Raw genomic sequence first — 17,906 nt, 5'->3', positions numbered from 1 at the left:
ACCTCTGACTTCCCCACAATACACACACACAACGCCCAGTCCATTTGCATCCCCCCAGAGCCTGCAGCTTCCCTTCACTATCTCTGCTTGGACCCCATCCCAGGGTACTAATATGAATTGAGCATATGTTTGCATATGTGTTTTTTTTATGGGAAGGGGTAAAGGACCCCAATATCTATCCTGATAGACTATGCTTGTGAATGGCCCAGCAGAGCTGCCAGCTTCTGAGTAATGATGCTAGGGGGCTGTGACCCAGGGGGCTGTGACCCAGGAGCCAGAGGGCCAAACAGGAGGAGGAATCAGAGAGCAAAGAGCAGGCACCCAGCTGGAAAGCAGACAGCAGGAGCTGCCCCCAGCAGGAGTCAGAGTTTGTTGGCTCAACCCCTGTACTGCTGAGATAATAAGCCAGGGCCCCCTACCCAAGAGAACCCCTATCCCCACAGGGTTCCACTGGAAGACCCTTCCAGGAGACACTTTGCCATACACCCCACCAAGTCGGGAAATCTGGAGGCAATTGGGCAGAAATGTCCACATCCCAGAACAGATGTAACATAGGCTAGGGAGAAGGGCTTTCTTGGTTCCTGTTATAAAACTAGGTACACAGCAAGCAAGCACTCCATAAATACATGCTTAGTGAATACAGCTGATTAAATAGTTAATCCTCACAACTGCCCCTCTGGGCCTACTTGCCTTCTTCCCCCACCCCCTCTCTCTTCCTGTGTTAGGACTGCTTCTAGGACCACTGTAACAAACTGGCTCAAATTGAGTGGCTTAAAGAAACAGAAATGTATTTTCTCAGTTCTGGAAGCTAGAAGTCTGGTATCCAAGTGTCTGCTGAGCCATGCTCTCTCTGAAGGCTCTAGAGGAGGATCTTCCCTTGCCTCTTACAGCTTGCAGTGCTTGCCAACAATCCTTGGCATTCCTCAGCTTGTAGATGCAACACTTCATTTTTTCCCCCAATATTGTTGATTAAATCTAGGACCTTGTGCATGTTAGAGAAGCAGTATACCAGTGAGTTACACCCTCAGCCCCATTACTTCAATATTTCATACAGCCTTCTTCCCTTCTGTGGCTCTCTGTTATCTCTTCCTGTAAGGCCACTAGTCATTGAATTAGGGCTTGTCTTAATCTAGTATGACTCAATCTTAACTAATTATGTCTGTCAAAGTCTAAACAAATTCTCTTCCAAATAAGGTCTCTTTGTGTGATGTGTGTGCACACATACATACACATGTTATAGATTGAACACACATGCTATTGAGCTATACCTCTAGCTTCAAAGTCACATGGTGAACTTCTGGGTGGGCATGAAATTTTTCAGGGCATACACTATTCAACTTAGTATACCTTCTTTTCCTTTGTTCTCCCTCCTTCCCCCTCCATTACTCCTGATGTCCCTAGAAGCTCTATATTTCTATCCTTAAAAATGTTTTTATAATGCATGCCCATGCAAGGATATTCAAGCAGAGTAAAAGAGCCCAAGATGAAAAGTCTTAGTCCCTACCCCATTAAGTTGTTTTCATCCTACAAACCCACTGATGGTTTCATGTTACCCTTCCAGATTATTAAAAAATGATAAGCATACATAAATAAAAGAACTATACTTAAGTAAACTTTTCATTGCTACACAGCAAAAAGCCTATGCATTCACAATTTTCATAGCTATTATCAAAATTGCCCTCCAAAATATTGCCACAGTTTATAATCTCAATTATCAGTAGTGTATGAGAGCTCCTGATTCCTCTCCAGGACCAAATATAATAATTTTTTTCTAGTCAATAGATGAAATATGCATTTAATTTTTGTTATACTCATTCTTATTTCAAAGGGAATTTGACCATGTTTCATATGTTTATTGACCACTTGCATATTTTTGCATGATTTGTCCTTATGTGATTGGGGAAAATTCATTATTTGTCTCTCAAATGTATGTTGCAATTTTCCCTCAGTTTGTCATTCAACTTTTAATTTTGAAATATTTTGCCTGATGAAAAAAATAAAGTCAAATGCTATGAACATAATGTAACTTTTGGGGTTTTGTTATGCTTAGGAAGTCTTTCTGTTGCCAAGATAGAATAGAATCCTTACTTTCTTCTAATAATTCTAGGGTTTAATATTTTACACTTAGCCTTTCAATGAACTAGACTTTATTTTTGTATAAAGATTAAGGTAAAGATACAATTTTTCCCTAAAACAGATAAGCAGCTATCTCTATTTTTCCTTCACTGATTTGCAGGGCCACTTTTCTTATATGCAAAATTCCGGTGTGACAAGGAATCTCTGTTCTTCAGTTGATCTGTATGTTAACTCTCATGGCAATATTTATTGTTCAGTTATTGCAGTTCTGTAATTTATTTTACTATATGATAGTTTCTTTTCATTACTGTTAATGTTTAGACTTCTTCCAGCTATTCCTAAAAAAAAAAAAAAATAGATGGCCTTAAGTATCCTTCAATTAAGCTTTGAAAAAATCTTTTTGAGACTTACTATTGAGTTACCTAGATTTATGGACCAATCTAAGAGATTTGATGTCTTCACAGTACTGATGTTTTCTTTTCAGGGACAAGATTTTTGTATTTATTCATTCTCTAAATGAGTATTTATTGAATATCTACTCTATACAAAGCATTCGTTTGAAAATTAGACATACATCAGTTACCAAAGTAACTGTTCTTGTGGAGCTTACCTTCTAATAGATATGATAGACAATAAACAAGATAAATCTGTTGAGTGAATAGCAAGTTAAATAGTAATGAAAACTATTTAGTAGTGGTGGGAGAAGCTAATTTTTTATTATTATTTTTATTTGTCCTACTTAGTTGTACATGACAGCAGAATGCATTTTAATTCATCATACACAAATGGAGTGCAACATTTCAATTCGATGGTTATACACTATGCAGAAATGCACACCATTCGTTCAATCACACATGTACCTAGGGTAATGATATTCGTGCAATCACACATGTACCTAGGGTAATGATGTCCATCTCATTCCACCATCTTTCCTACCCCCATAACCTCTCCCCGCCCTTCTCTTTGCCCAATCCAAAGTTCCTCCATTCTTATCATGTCCCATCCCCCCCATCATAGATCAGCATCTGCTAATCAGAGAAAACATTTGGCCTTTAGTTTTTTGGGATTGGCTAACTTCACTTAGCATAATATTCTTCAACTCCATTTATTTACCTGCAAATGCCACAATTTCATTTAAATGGGGCTCCTCAGATAAGTCTTCATTGAGAAAATTATGTTTAAGTAAAGACCTTAGGTAAGTGAAGGAATGAGCCATGCTATCTTAAGAAAGAGACATTCCAGATGGAAAAATAGCAAGTACAAAAGCCCTGAGACAGTAGTATAGCTGGTGAGTTAAGGAAAAGGAAGATCTATGTGGGTAGAGTAACTAGGGAGAGACATCAAGAGTGAAGAGATTGCATAGTCCATGTAAGACACACAAGGACTTCAGTAATTTTTTTTAATGAGATGAGAGTCATTAGAGAGATTTGACCAGAGGACTAACATATTCTGCCCTATTTTTTAATAGGATTTCTCTGACTAGTATGCTGAGAATAGTCTGAGGATGTGGTAAAGGCAGGAGTCAAGAAAACCAGCTGGAAAAGATTTGCAATGTATAGATAATTGATGCTGGTAGATAAGACCAGAGTGGTACCAGCAGTGGTGAGAAGTATTGTAAGGGTACGGGCGGAGCGTCGGAGAAAGAGACCACACAAGAGACTGGCTCCATGCAATTGGCAAAAGGGGATTTATTGGGGATCCATTCCAGCGCGCTGGGACCCCGTGCTCACTCAAGAAGGGAGAGCAGCCCGGAGCCCAGAGCAGAGATCAAGCAGCATCTAGTGCATAAGTGAATGAATGGATTTTCTTACCCAGGACATAAATAGCTCATCCACAGAAATAGAACAAAGGATAGGATATAGGAACACAGATACAAAGAGGTGTTGAGATGTGGTGGTGGGATCCCATGGGATTTCTCTTCTGATTGCTTCTCTATTCTCCATGAAATAGGAAACAATGTTATGAGCTAAGAGTGAGGACAGGGGATGAGGAGTTGGCAGTTTGAACAGAGAACAGTGACCGACAGTCATGTGGGAAAGCAGGAGGGTTAACAACTATAGTAAGGTGTATACTTACTAGGCAGCATACTCTAGAACTACTTGAGGTTAGTAATTATTAATTAAAAGTGAGACCAGCAGTCTTATCTTTTTCTCCAAGTGCATTCAGCCAATTGAGTGTAGGTGTGGAATAGGTAGAAAGCTGAATTTCTCCAAGATTGTGGGTTAGCCAAACAAGCTCACAGAAGAGTTAGGTAAGGAAGTTAGGATGTCTTCAAGAAACTCATTCTTGGGGCTGGGGATGTGGCTCAAGCGGTAGCGCACTGGCCTGGCATGCGTGCAGCCCGGTTTCGATCCTCAGCACCACATACAAACAAAGATGTTGTGTCTGCCAAAGTCTGAAAAATAAATATTAAAAATTTTCTCTCTCCCTGTCTCTTTAAAAAAAAGAAAGAAACTCATTCTAATGATTAAATGTGCCAATTTAAGCTGAGTAAGAAGGGAAGTGAGACCATGAGATCAACAATGAAAATGAATTGAAGTGAATGGAAAGGAATTGAGATCAATGGATTGTCCTGCCGTGATTTAAGATTTGTTGTAATTGGAATACCAGAAGAAAGGAAGTAAGGGGAAAAAACAGGTAATTGAGATTGGAAGTGAGAATGTCTGAAATTGAGATCGTGAAGAGTTCAGTTATTGATTATACCAAAATCCACTCGAGTATGCCACAGGAGTTCATGGTCAAGATAGAGTAAACAAGATGCTGGGAGGACAGGAGGTCATGAAAATGAGCAGCAAAGAAACTGGATAGAGTCTTATGACATTAGCTTCAAAGGCAGGGAGATTTTTAGGGAGGAGGAAGAGAGAAGTATGAGAAGATTGAACTATGAGAAGCAGGAATATTCTCATCCCACCTCTAATCCGGGGTTGTGGAAGATAAAACAGCTACCAGATTTTAATGTCATTTAATATTTTTAATGCTTTCATTATTTATATCACTTCTTATTATGATTATTCCCAGTATTTACTACTGTTTTGTTACAGATGTAAGCAGGATTTTTTTCCTGGACTCTAATTTCTCCATATCCCTCTTAAACTCCAGGTCCCAAACTGAGCATGACAGTCCAGTGAGTTTCTGAGAGGTGTATCATCACCTCTGTACCTTCTGCACATTTTAGTTGTCACTGCCTCAGCTTAGATTCTCACCATCCTTTACCCTGATCCCTGATTTCAGTCTCCCACTGAGAATCCATCCTCCACACTGATACTATGGAGTTGTTATTGTCCAATCCCCACTTAGTAAGCACCTACTAAGTGTCAGACACTGAGCTACATGCTATCTCTAATTTTCAGATCTGATTATGTCATTTACCTATTTAAAAATGATAATGAATCTCTCCTTCCTATAGAATAGACTCCCACCCAGGTGACAAAGAAGTCCTTGACTGATAGATACTCTCTGTACTTCAATGTCTTGGTTCTTGCTATCCTCCCTTCCTGAAGTGACTTTTTCCTGCCCTTCTCCCCCTTCTGAATTCCTTTATCCTGGCTATCCAACTTCAGTCACCTGATTAGTGAAGTCCTTCTAAGTCTCCTAGAGTAGGGTCCTCCCAGACCATTTGGTCCATTTCCTTTCCATATAATGTAACAGATGATGTTTTAATTACATGCATATCTTCCCTATCAGCTCCAAGTTCCCCTGAAGAGTAGGGGAACTTGTTTATCTTTGTATATCTGGTGTCTAACAAAGTCTGACACATCATAAATGCTCATTTAACATTAAAGAAGAAATGAATAATATTTATTGTGGACTTACTATTGCTTGAACTGTTCTAAGTGCTTTATGAGTTTACTTACTTAATTCTCCTATTAACTCTATAGTTAGGTAAAATTTTTATCCACATTTTATAGGTGGGGAGCCTAGACACAGAGTGGTTAAGTAACTTGACTGAAGTTTTTGGCTAGTAAATGGAGGATTCAGGATTTAAACTCAGGCTGACTCTACACCCATATGCATAATCAACAAAGCAAACTGCATCCCTGTGAAAGAACTGCATTTGAGCATAGCAGAAGGAAGACTCCCCTGGCCTCACCTCTGACATGTACACATTCTACCCTTATGCATAATTCAAGTAACAGAGTGACATCTACATTGCTGAGTGAAATTCACTAAGTCCTCTGGATCTTTTTCTGCCATTTGTTTTTAATTCTGAAGTCCTCCAGCCCCTGTTTCTATCTGTATTAAACCTGTGGCTCTTTGAATTGGCTCATATCTATAAATCCTGGCATATTTCCAGTCTCAGGAAAGTCAAAATGGACTCTGTTCATTATTGCTTTCTGTCTTAATTTCTCTCCTCTCTCTCCCTTTCTCTTTCTCTCCCCATGACCCCTCTCTGTAGGCGGGGATGAAATTCACAAAGGAAGAGACCAATTAAGATCTTCAAATCCCCTTTATCCTATAGAGAGAATGTCCTACTTTTCAATTAAAGAGGAATATTCCTTTGCCTCTCATGATTTCCATTCAGAGAGAAATGCTTTTGTGTTAAATACATATGTGTGAAAGTGTTTTCCAGCCTATATCACTGAGTATTGTTTGTGTTCCTTTGATGCTTGTGTGTGTTTGCATTTCCCTTGAATACTGGACCTACCTCCAGGATCTGCAGGGATTCCCCAGCCCTGGGGTCCCCTCCTTTCCTACTCACATTGACCTTTGATTTCTTATGCCATAAAGGGCCTCCTTTTCACTGACTTTTCCTGGAGTTCAATTCCTTGGAGAAAAGATGACTCCAAGATCTTTCTGGACTCCCACAAGAGACGAACAGTCTGATCTGAAAAAGCCCAGCTTCACTATGACCTCATTTCCATCTACACAATAAGTAGAAATGAAACTAAACTGACAAATCCTGGGAAACTTTTCTTTCTTTCCTTCCTTCCCTGTTGTGCCCTTCTCCTTTCCCATGGTTTCTCTTCCATGACTCCCCTTCCATCTTCCATATCCATACCCTGCTGCTTGTTTATTCTTTAAACCTTACATCCTAGGGCCTGATTGCATGGTTCATAAATATTCAGCATCTCCTAGGAGTAACCTCTGAATGATATTTCACCACCCAGTGCTGTTCCCCCATCTAATCAGAAACGGGGCAAGATTTCTCAGAATCACTGGCCTCTGTCTGTTGAGCCCTGCACTAACCAGTATGGGGGTTTATTTTCTTCCTCATAGTCTTCATCATAAAGGGTCCTCATTGTGATATTAGAAACCCTTACAGATTCCAACATTGATAGTCTCAGAGACTCAGATCTCTAAAATTTTATAATGAGAAGGTTTATCTATTCCAGGGCACTAACCCTGGTATTAAAAGAAGAGACAGAAACATAGGAATGGATCTGGAGTGATGATCTAAGTACAAAGATTATAAGCACTGTCCCTGGCAGAATTCCGTAAATAATTTAGTTACACTGAATTATTTCCTATGTGCATATAAACGGTGGAAAAAATAGCCATGTGTGGTGGTGCACACCTGTAATCCCAGCGGATTGGAAGGCTGAGGCAGGAGGATCATGAGTTCAAAGCCAGCCTCAGCAAAAGGCCAGGTGCTAAGTGACTCGGTGAGACCCTATCTCTAAATGAAATACAAAAAAATAGGGCTGGGGATGTGGCTCAGTAGCCAAGTGCCCCCTGAGTTCAATCCCTGGTTACCTCCTCCCCCCAAATATTTCATTTGTAAAGATTTAAGTGGATCAAGGAAAGAAGGCAGATGTTGGGTTGGGGGGATCTCTTTAGAGTACAGAGCTCCTGCCTCAACAGACACCCCCAAGGCCAGTCAGCATCCAGAATCTCTTTTCCACTATTGATTTGGCATGGAGGTCAGCAAGGCCATCATTTTTTTTTTAAAAGAGAGAGTGAGAGAGGAGAGAGAGAGAGAGAGAGAGAGAGAGAGAGAGAGAGAGAGAGAGAATTTTTTAATATTTATTTTTTAGTTCTTGGCGGACACAACATCTTTGTTGGTATGTGGTGCTGAGGAACGAACCCAGGCCACACGCATGCCAGGCGAGCGCGCTACCGCTTGAGCCACATCCCCAGCCCAAGGCCATCATTTTTTATATTAGGGGAAAAGAGGGAACAGAGAGATGGAAATAGGAAAATAAGCTTAGGGAATCAAAGAATGGTTAATTCATTTTGCAAATAGTCTCCCCAAGCCTCTCTTCTATGATATTTTAAACAGATGTCATTCAGGTTTGACTTGAATCCTTTCAGAGACAGGGAATTCAAACTTGGTAGGGTTGCCCATTGCCAGAAAAGACAACTTCAACAGAGAGCAGCTCTTGTTTGCAGATACTACATCTTTTTGGCATCGTTCTGGTCCTGACTCTAACCAAAGAACTGGTTCCAGAAGTGAGTGGAAAGAGTTGTATGGTCTGAAGACAAAGATGTAAAGCTAAGAATTAAGAAAAAGAAAAATCTCAAGTATTTGTTGAGAAACAGTAAGCTGATGGCCAAACTCACCTTTTTACCTGCCTTGAACTATCTCTGCCTAAAACTCACACGGGAACTTAGGGTGGCAGAGGCCGGGATGGGATGAATAGCAATGACTTGGGTCAGTGTCCACGGAAGCAGTTTCATAGCCCCCACTTAAATCCTGTTTCATTATTACCCTATGTGCCTATAAATGTGATTACAGGACCAGTGTAACTCTACATCATGTACAACCAGAAGAATGAGAAGTTATACTCCATCTATATATGATGTGTCAAAATGAATTCTCCTGTCATGTATAACTACTTAGAGCAAATTTTAAAAATAATTAAAAAATAAATCCTATTTCAGCACAGTTCATGTTGGAGATGTGAGTGGGAAACATTACATATGGCTGTTTCAAAAAAACTAGGGATGTTGTCAGAGGAAGCTGGAAAGTGTGTCTGTGTGTGTGTGTTTGTGTGTGTGTGTTTGTGTGTGTGTGTGTGTGTGTGTGTGTGTGTGTTGTATAAGAGACAGGGCCCATGTGTTTTGGGCTCTATTAACTAACTCCCTCCCATCCATCACAGCTTCCCCCCAAGGCCGCCAAGGCACTGGCAGCTGGGTCACCCCGGGGAGGCTGGGGTGGGGTCCCTAAAGGGAGCCAGGCTTCAGGCAGAGCAGCGGAGACACATGTGTGCCTGGCTGGGTCGGGGCCGGCACCTCATTGAGAAGGGGGCTCTCCAAGCTGGGCTTCATTAGGGCAGTGGCACTAATAGGGAGGGGGTGCAGGAGACTGGGCTGACAGCCAATTACTTGCTCGTCTGCATTATGGATTAACCCATCTGGGCCTGGAAGATTGGCTCTGAAAGGGGCACAAAAGGGGGGGCGTGACCACAATCACACACTGAATTATCCTGTCTGAGCGCCATTGTCCACCAACAAACGGGGCCTCAGGATGGGTGACCCCCTTAGGTTCTCTCCATCCCCCACCCCTTGTTCCACAGGAAGAGCCAGAGGTAAAGGCCGGCGGCCTGGTTAAAATCCAGTATCTGAGATGAGAACAAGGAGGATGTCATTTCAGAGAGGCAGGGAGAGAAGACAGGAGCCCAGCAAAAGTTCTCTTAACACTTTCTACTTCAGCCCTTCACCTCAGCAGCAAATCATCACCTAAAAAAACAATGACCTGAGGGCTGGGGATATAGCTCAGTTGATAGAGTGTTTGCCTCACATGCACAAGGCACTGGGTTCAATCCCCAGTACCACACACACACACAAAAAGAAAAAATATGTGTTGGGGCTGGGGTTGTGGCTCAGTGGTAGAGTGCTTACCTAGCATGTGTGAGGCACTGGGTTAGATCCCCAGCACCACATAAAAAAATAAATAAATAAATAAACAAAAAAACAATGACCTGGAATACTGGGCAAAAGCCAACAGTAGAGGGGCTCAGTGCAGGTGACTGAGTGGGAAGGACCAGAGTCAGGTGTCTCATATCTCACCCATCACCCCTTCTGAGGCTAATTGATTCCAGACATGAATAAGGGGCTCTCACATGGGGTCTTGGAGAACCCCTGCCCTGCTCTGGCATCTCTGATGCTCTCCCAATGGGAGCGTCTGAACCCCTCCCCCATATCCAGTCCTCCTGAAGTAAGCCCCCCACGCAGGGTGATGGAGGGAAGAACAGGAAGGGGAGGCAGGCAGGGGGGCTCTCTCCTCTGGCTAATCCCCTCATTACCATCTCATAATCAGAATCACGCTTTCAATGTAAATGGGGATGTTAAATATTGGTTTCTCTAGACACAAGCTCCTTTGGAGAAAATTATTGATGCTCCCCTTTTGCTCATGTTGCTGGCTCCACAGTGAGGGGGAGTGGTACCGAGCACTTAGTGAGGGGCTAGGGCCTTAAGAGCTGGGTCGGTTCGGAGCATGGAGATGTCAGACAAGAGGGAGTGCACTGATTTTTTTTTTTTTTTTTTTAGTTGCCAGGGCAGCCTCAGTTTCTCTGATTCAACAGAATAAACTCATCCAGAGGAAATAAGCTCATTTCAAACCCATCAACACTTTGTTGGAGCTGATTGGCTTCTGGCCCCAAATCATTCTTGACTAAAGATCAATAGGAAGTTGCAGATCCCAAAGTCAGATTGCTCTGGAAAGGAAGATGTTTGTTCACTGGGGATCTCAGCGCCTTGCCCTATTTCTATTGCTAGAAACCCCTGACCTGCCTCTGGAGAACCGCCTGGACTCTCCTTCCTACCATTTCTAAACACATAGTTACAATGTCCTTCCACACCCAAGGCCTCACGCTTGCCCTTTTTTTCCAGCAGCCTCATGACATAGGGGCATTAGTTAGCATTCCCAACTGACAGATGAAGCTAGAGTCATCAAGCAATTCACCCAGATTCACACAGCTGGTGAATGGCAGAGTCACAAGAGAATATGAGTGTCCCGAGTCCAAGCTCACTCTCATCCCTTTGTGTTATGCTCTTTCCCTTAAAACTCAGTCTATCATTGCTCTGCCACTTGTAGGGAGACAGAGACCACTTAGTGTATTTGTGGTCAAACCACAGAGGTGTGTAACTTGAGGGGTGGTCAAGGAGGTCACACAGAGTTTACTGCTTTGTCTACTCTGTTCAAAAATGGTAATGAATAATATTAACATTGTGGCTTTTTCTCACATCTGCTTAGCATTTTACAGTTTACAAGGTCCTGTTCGTGTGTTATATGATCTGATTATCACAATCACCTGGAGAACCAGCACTGCAGCTTAGTGCTAAGGACATAGGATCTGGAGTCAGCAGCCAGTGTACATTCACCTCTCAGCTCTACTGCTTAGGAAAAGGTGACCCCATATAAAAGTAGCTGGGTGACCACAACAAGGCTTTTTGCTTTTATGTCATTATCTCTGAAATAAAGATGCTAAAAATAGAACCTACTTCCTAGAGTTATTGGGAAGAATAAATGAGATTACACATGCCTAGCGATTGGAATAGCATCTGGTGCTTACTAAGTTTTCAATAAATGTGAACTATTTGTTGGCAGGGGAAGGAGTAAGGTCCCATTTTACAGATGCAGAATCTGAGGCTCAAAGGACTTAGTAACTTGTCTAAGTTTGCTGAGTTGGCAACGGCAGAGCTGGTTCTTAATTCGGGTCTGGAATGAAATTTGTAAGTGATCTGAGATCCAAGGCCAATTTTTCCCCAGAAGAAAAGGAAGGGGGCGCTCTGGTGGGGTCCTTTGTTGTGCCATGGCTAGCAGAGGCAAGGTTTTTGTTGCGGGGTAGGGGAAGTCCTGTTTAGCTGGGTTAGGAAAGAGATCGGACTTCACTGAGGCTAGTGTGACCAGGAGGCCACCCCTTCTCTTCCTGGGCCTGAGGCGGCGGTGGAACCAGAGGCACCATGTGGCTTGCACTAAGCCTCCACGGAAAAGAGGGCGGGAGATGCCTTCGGAGGGCCCCCTCTGGGATCTCCAAGAGGGCTTCCGCTGCTCAGCTCCCTCCGTTTAGCTTTCTCCTCATTAACTCCCCGGCCTCATTAATCAGACCCGATGAAATGCGCCCCCGGGAACACTGCCCGCCCGCTCCGCCGTTTGGCGCTTTAATTATCCTCCCAGCGGGAGGAGGCGGGGTTGGCAGCGCGCGCGCGCGCGCGCAGGAAGAAATGTTGGTCCGCGGATGGCCAGGTCCGGACAGGCTCTGGGTCGCGACCCACTCAAAGCTGCAGGCGCCGGGCTGGATTCCGGGGTACTCGATCAGCCTCAAGAAAAACCTACTGTCTCCTGGGTTTCTGCTCGATGAATAGTGGTCAGCACTGTCTCCTCTGCAAGGGAAGGGGGATATTTCTCTCCTAAAAAGTTCGCCAAACTTCATCTCTTTTTGTTTAATTTCGTTTATTACGGAATCTTTACTGACCCACCTACTGTGTGCTTAGATGTTGGAGATACAAACAGCCCTTGTCAGGCCTCAGAAAGCTCCCACACCAGCCAGGAGGGGGCCAGGTGAAAACAAATCAAATCTAAATATCAAAACAAAGGAACAAACAAAAATCTGACCAATAGCAAGGCACCATTCTTTTTGGGGGGAGAGAATAGACACCAGGGGTCAAACCCAGTGGTGCTTTATCACTGGGCTTATCCCCAGCTCTTTTTAAAATATTTTATTTAGAAACAGGGCCTCTATAAATTGCTGAGACTGGCTTTAAATTTATAATCCTCCTGTCTCAGCCTCCAGAGCTGCTAACATGGTGCAAGCCATCATTCTTAATGTAAGCACAGTAATGCTATAGAAGTGCAAAGTAAGATATCAAATGCAGCCCAAGACATGCCAAAAAAAGATTCTTCTAAGATCAAAGCTTGAAGTGGGAGTTAACTGGTGAAGGAGTGGGTGTTTAGAGATCCAAACAGCAAATACAAAGGACAAGGAACTGGGGATATAGCTCAGTTGGGAGAGTGCTTACCTAATGTGGATAAGGCCCTGGGTTTGATTTCCCAGCAAACCCCCCCCCAAAAAAAAGGACAAAATATAGACATAATTGTTTGGAAAGGCAGAACAGGGTCACCAGAGGGGCCACCAGAATGTAGAAGATACCCATGGTAAGGTCCAGATCTTGAGGGGCCCTATGCATCATGCTAAGAAGTTTGATTTGGATGTAACCCAAAGGCAATGAAGAGTTACTGGTGGATTTTAAAGCTGAAAAGTGACATGATTAGACTTATGTTTTGGAAAATCTCTTTGCAAGAAAGGAGGATGAATTGGAGGGGGACAGAACACAGAACTAAGGCAAAGAGGCTAATTAGCAGGCTAGGTGACTGACTGAATGTGGGAGGCAAAAGAGAGAAAAGTTTGGAATAATCCCAAATTTCCTCTACAAAGCTTGTTTTGGAAATCAGGAGGAAGGTTATCTTGAGATGTATGTACCCAGGTCTCTGACTCAGCTCCAATTGAAGGTGAGGCAGAGATCAGCTGGTTCCCTCCTGTTTCCTTTCTCCTCTTCTAGGTAAGCATCCCAGACTTATTTTGCAGTAACAGATAGGTAAGTTACTTCATTAGTTCTCTCATTATAAAATCAAACAGTTGATTGAATCTATCTTACAAACTCACATCTACAGGGATCAGGAAGTGATAGTAAAGATCTGGGCAAACCAAGGCAAGAATAAATGCCCACTGAAGGGACAGTATTCCTCCTGCAAAGCCTGCTGCTCTAGTCTTGCTGAGAAAAGAGCTCAAAGTTTCCAGATCATCTATAAAAGAAGCCAGAGATTAGTGTTTTTAATATGAAATCAACTGATTTTAAAACACCAAGGCAATCAAAATATACTTGGTTTGAAACATAGAATATATTTCATAATGATATTTTTACATTTTTTCAGTGTTGGGGATCAAAGGAAGGACCTCACATATGCTAAGCAAGTACTCTGCTACTGAGCTACATCCCCAGCCCTCAAAAATGTGTGTTTTTAAAAAGTTCAGTGGTCACCTTTAGAGGATACCAAATAATCAACTCAAATATTTGAAAAATAATATGTAAATGAGAATAGGGCTTTTATCTTGTCTTTCCTATTCAAATGTACCTCAAGATAGTTGATGACAGATTTCCTTTATAGAAGTATTCTAGCTAATAAATGAAGAGGAAATCATAGAAATGGAATGTCACCATTTTGTAATCCCCAATGAAATATGGATCTAAACCATGATACTTACTGGATGTTAATATGACAACACAACAGAGAAGCAGACATTATTCCTGATAAAATTAGGCGATATTGCCTCTGAAGTATTCTTGAAAAAAAGACCAAGCATTAATTGATCAAGTCTCTATATCTAAAAACCAATTTACAAGAAATAATAAGGGCAGAAGAACATGTTAAATGACACCATGGGGATACATCAACAAAATCCAGACTATGTAAAATTCTACAGAACAAATGGCCTACCTTCCTCAACAAATGAATTGCAAGAAGGAAAAAAATAAAAGATTGAGGTAACATCTGACTCAAAGAGACAATGATGCACTGTGAAGATTCAGCTGAATCCTAATTTGAACAATAATGAAGAAAATAAGACAGCTGGGGAAGCTAAAATATTACTGTATATTTGATGGTACAGAATTGTTATACTAGGTATGTATATGTATTATTGTTATTTGCCTTTTAAGACTACACTGAAATATTTATAGAAGAAATTATATGATTTCTGAGATTTGCTCCAAAATCATGAGAGAGTGAAAATAGATGAAGAAATATTGTTTGGGGATACATAAGTAATGAAGCTGTGTACATGGGAGTTCATATTATTCTAATTTTATATATTTTTATCATCCACAATATGATATTATCCATGAGAGAATGTTCTAAAAAATATTTCATGAACCAAAATGTGTCTGTGCCCTAGATTTGGTTCATGGGCTGCAAAATTATGGCCTCTGAATCTGATGACTCCTCGACTTTGATCCAATTCCACATTACCCACACACGCAAACCCTACATTACTAGACCCTAATTTCCCAATCCTTTTTCTGGTCCCTTTTTAGGTCCTTTCCCACAGATGCCCATCTCCCAGGAAAAGTGACAGGAAGGCAGCTAGGAGTATTAAACAAAGCGCTAAAGACAGGCACAAATTCCCTGAGACCGAAAGAAGAGAGCTTGAAGCCAGATGTTTGGAGTTGTCATAACCTAGTGCTTGTCTCTGAGTCCTCTGTTCACACCCCTCTACCAACCAATCCCCTCACCTCAAAGTTAGAGGTATACATTGCATGTGGCCAGACCGCTCCTCTTTAACCTTGGCCTTCCAGAGCCCAAAGAGATCTACCGCCAAGAAGAAAGAAAGAAAGAGAGAGAGAGAGAGAGAGAGAGAGAGAGAGAGAGAGAGAGAGAGAGAAACGAAGGAAGGAACGAAGAAGGAAGGAAGGAAGGAAGGAAGGAAGGAAGGAAGGAAGGAAGGAAGGAAGGAAGGAAGGAAGGAAGGAAGGAAGGAAGGAAGGAAGGAAGGAAGGAAGAAAAGAAATGGCGGGATTCTCCCCTGCGGCAGTTTGGGTTAGAAAAGAGGTAGTCTGGTCGGGACAGAGCAATTGGGATGGGAGAGATAAGCAAGTGTAAATTTCCTCATCCAAAGGCACGTGAAAGGTACAGTTTGGAGACCCTCACGGTGCTAATTCCGTGTACTCTCCTCTCGGTAGCATCCCCTCCTCCCTCCGCAGTGCACAACCCTCCCCCTGGCACGCGTCTGCGGCGCTGGCTGCTCACTTAGCAAAGAGGGGGCCAGCTATGAGAGCGAGTTATACAGGCGGAGCGCCAGGGTGGAGGCCCAGGGTGTGGCTGCGGCACTCAAGGCGGAGGGGGAAGCGGAGACACAATAGGCAATCGGCGACCGCCGGGGGCGCCAGAAGCCAAAGCGCAACGGTCCCTTCGCTGAACCCGGCTTCATATTGTTCCCTGTGCCCTCCTCCCGCCCTGCCTGGGAAGCCCAGATTGGCGCGGGTTTGGCAAGGGCGGGTCTGAGCTGCGGACTGGACCGCAATGCTGGCCTCTCCCCAGCTTCGCGCGCTCCGGCCCAGGTGTCTGCGCCGGTGATTAGGCGGCTGCTCCCCCCCCCCCCGTCCCACCTCCTCCATCAGCCGCTCCCCCACCGGCCGAGGTAATGAGCCGCCCTCCGCCTGGCCCCCACGCCATTGTGAGCACACCGGGGTGAAGCTGGGTCTCCGCGGTGCGATGGAGGGTGACCGCACGCGCGCTAAGACCCCCGCTTCACACCTGCTCCCCGCCCCCGGCCCGGAGCCCGCGCGGGTGTGTCCTTTCCTTCCCCGCGGGAGGGGTCTCAGCTGGGGCTGCACTTGGTAAAGAGGCCGTAGAGAGGCCGGCGGCGGCCCGAGGAGGAGCTATAAATTTGGAGCAGATGCGGCCTGACAGTCACCCAGCTACGGGAGGTGGGGGAGGGCTCTACTCCCTGCCCAGGCCTCTCTTCTAGTCTGCAGTTGAGTTAGACAGATTCCAGACCGAGGTGACCTGGGACTCAGACATATGGAGCCTGTCTCCTACCCCCACTCCCCACTCTGCCCTCCACTTTTTGTGTGCCCACATGTAGGGCGGGAAGATGCCATAATTCGCTTATGTCTTTCCTCCTAAAAAGAGTGATTTGTTCAGTTGAAACTGTGACAAACCCGCCACCCTGGCCCTGAGCTGGCATTTTTTGGCACCAACTAAAGAGAAACATGGAAGAAAGAAGAAGCGCTCTTCTGTTGTTAGTCCATATTGTTTATTGAGAGCCCACTAAAAAATACAAGGTAGGGAGGCACAGGCAAAACAGGATTGGATGGGGGATTTGTGGCAAAAACAAACAACAAACTAGGGAATAATACTTGCTGAGCTATGTGTACTGTAATACTGTACATTTAAATAGCATTTCTATTTAGAAAATAGCGTTATCTCTATTCAACAGAGGAGAGAGCTGGTGCAGTGGTGCAGTATCTCTAGCAGTTTGATGGCTCTAGTTCTCAATCCAAGTATACCAACCACAAAGGTGCATGTGTGCCATGGCACCCCAGTGAATATGTGAAGTGGGGGCTTTCCACTATACACAATAACAGGAAGGTGAGATGAAGTCTCCCATGGATCTGGAAGGGAGTAGAGAGAGTTGAAGCTGAGGATAGTAGGGTGGACATAACCCCAATTTATCTAACTTGTTTTGTGCCCTGAAGGGATTATCCCTCTCTAGAGTAATGCAAAATGAAGACAAGTCCATGCCTCCCCTACGAAGATCTCAGTACCAGAAATGGGTGATTTGGGACTTAGTGATCATAAAAATGGTGCCAAGTTGAGTTGGCAAAAATCTCTTCAATGTCTCTGTCCTCCCTTTGTAGATGTTCCTCTGCTTTTGCTAACATTCTGTAGAGATAACTAGATTGACATGTAGGCTCCATTGCCCCTCCCTTTTTATCTTCCCTCCTAAATTCCCTTTTCTTTTTTCTTTTTTTTTTTTTTTTAATTCCCTGTCTTTACCTTTGTGGTTTTCTTAGTCTAGTGCTTCTCAAACATTAGCATGGATCACAATCACCTGAAGGCTTTAAACCTGCAGAGTTTCTCTTAAGTTTGGTTGGGGGTAGGGCCAGACAATTTGCATTTCTAAAAAGTGTCCCAGTGATGATAAAGCTGATGCTGGAGACCACACTGTGAGAGCACAGCCTAAATGCAAAAGTAAAGTCAGGGCTGGTCAAAGAGGAAGGAGTTGAAATACTCAACGCTCTAGAAGTTTTAGGTACTGAAAGGAGAAGCTCCCTAGGAAATAGGGAGCTCTCTATGAAGGATGGATAGGCTAAATCCCCAGAACTGTAGGCATATTCTAGAATTAGCCGTGTGTACTTGTGTGTGCCTCTGCACTTGTGTTTTCTGG

This window comes from Ictidomys tridecemlineatus, chromosome 4 (assembly GCF_052094955.1).
Source record: "Ictidomys tridecemlineatus isolate mIctTri1 chromosome 4, mIctTri1.hap1, whole genome shotgun sequence".
Classification (NCBI taxonomy): Eukaryota; Metazoa; Chordata; class Mammalia; order Rodentia; family Sciuridae; genus Ictidomys; species Ictidomys tridecemlineatus.
Note: the sequence above shows the minus strand (reverse complement) of the source record.